The sequence below is a fragment of the Leptopilina heterotoma genome, unplaced genomic scaffold, assembly GCF_015476425.1.
Source record: "Leptopilina heterotoma isolate Lh14 unplaced genomic scaffold, ASM1547642v1 Lhet_475, whole genome shotgun sequence".
NCBI classification, from domain to species: domain Eukaryota; kingdom Metazoa; phylum Arthropoda; class Insecta; order Hymenoptera; family Figitidae; genus Leptopilina; species Leptopilina heterotoma.
The window spans coordinates 218,845-220,939 of NW_025111101.1; positions in this window are offsets into that span (position 1 = coordinate 218,845).

Sequence of the window (2,095 nt, forward strand, 5' to 3'; positions counted from 1 at the left end):
TTTTGAGTACACATTTCTTATGTTTCAAGAGTCCCTCTTTCGAATGGCGTGCTCAAAAAAACTAAAAAATGTTAAATAAACACTTTATTTAACCATTTATAACAAAAAACACGATTTTTTAAGAATTTTAAATTGGTTTTTTAAATTTTTTTATAGCTTAACCCTTCAGCATACCTTCTACTGTTATAAATATCGCGTCAAAAAAAGTTGGGCTACAAGATAGGACTATTTTGGGGATTAAATTTTTAAATGGCTGTCACAAAATGGCGACCAAAGTTACTTTTTTTAAACAACATTATAAACAAATGGAGGAAATTTTCAAAAATATTTAACTTTGCTTGAAACTTGTCACTCGGGGGTTTTTGGGGTCGCTGATGATGAATTTGACCTCGTTTTTTCAAAAATTCAAAAGGGTGGATTCAAAATGGCGTACGAAAAACGTTTTAAATGATTGTATTCTCACCGAGTGGAGTTTTCATTCGTCTGAAAATGGGTGGTCTCTCAATTTTGACCGGTAGTGTAGTTCAATTTCGTACGCCATTTTGGATCCACCATTTTGAATTTTTGAAATCTAAGGTTATATTCGTAACCAGCGAACCCAAAAACCCCCCAAATAAGAAGTTTCATGAGAATTTGTATGATTTTTAAATCTAAGTCCGCCATATTGGATCCGCCATTTTGAATTTTCAAAATATAAGGTTATATTCGTAATCAGTGACCCCAAAAACCCCCAAGTGACAAGTTTCAAGAGAATACAATCATTTTTTCAATTTGTCGTCAGCCATATTGGATCCGCCATTTTGAATTTTTTTAAAATAAGGTCATATTCGTCATCAGCGACCCTAAAAACCCCCGAGTGACAAGTTTCAAGCAAATTTAACTATTTTTGAAAATTTCCTCCATTTGTTTATAATATTGTTTAAAAAAAGTAACTTTGGTCGCCATTTTGTAAAAGCCATTTAAAAATTTAATCCCCAAAATAGTCCTATCTTGTAGCCCAATTATTTTTGACGCAATATATATAACAGCAGAAGGTATGCTGAAGGGTTAAGCTATAAAAAAATTAAAAAAACCAATTTAAAATTCTTTAAAAATTGTGTTTTTTGTTATAAATTGTTAAATAAATTGTTTATTTAACATTTTTTAGTTTTTTTGAGCACGCCATTCGAAAGAGGGACTCTTGACACATAAGAAATGTGTACTCAAAAAATTTTCTCGTAGCATTTTATTATTGAAATATGTCCTTAAACATTGTGTACAAATTTTGTACATCCCGTCCTTAATGGGTTAAAACACTGTATTATTGAAAATACAATTAATATTTTTAAATTTGACATAAAGATTGTAAACATATTTTAATTAAGGAAGATTTCGACTATATCAGCAATTAGTGACATCTATTAGACGTCAATTGAACTCTTTGGTTTAGAGTCAGGTGTTATTCTTAAGATAATTATTCCGATATGGTTGTCGGTAAATAATTATATTTTTGAATTTAATTTTTGATCTGAAAAAATAAGCTGCGTGAACGACTGCACTGTGCATCTGTGAGGACTCGAACCCCAGTTAATAGCTGCCTTTCGCGGGACTAACGCCTACCAATGCACCATGCCAACACAGCCTGGACGTTCACGTTTCTTATAATCTCAGATCAAGCCCATACACTAGTCGAAGAGCTGTATAGTTAATGTAGGAAATTATTTGCTGATTGAGAATTTTAATTAAGGAAGATTTCGACTATATCAGCAATTAGTGACATCTATTAGACGTCAATTGAACTCTTTGGTTTAGAGTCAGGTGTTATTCTTAAGATAATTATTCCGATATGGTTGTCGGTAAATAATTATATTTTTGAATTTAATTTTTGATCTGAATAACACCTGACTCTAAACCAAAGAGTTCAATTGACGTCTAATAGATGTCACTAATTGCTGATATAGTCGAAATCTTCCTTAATTAAAATTCTCAATCAGCAAATAATTTCCTACATTAATTGTAAACATAATTTAATAAATAATCACGTTAAATAAATATTATTTTGGATTTTTAATCAAACAATTTATATAACCAAAAGAATTAAGTTTTCATTCTTAAT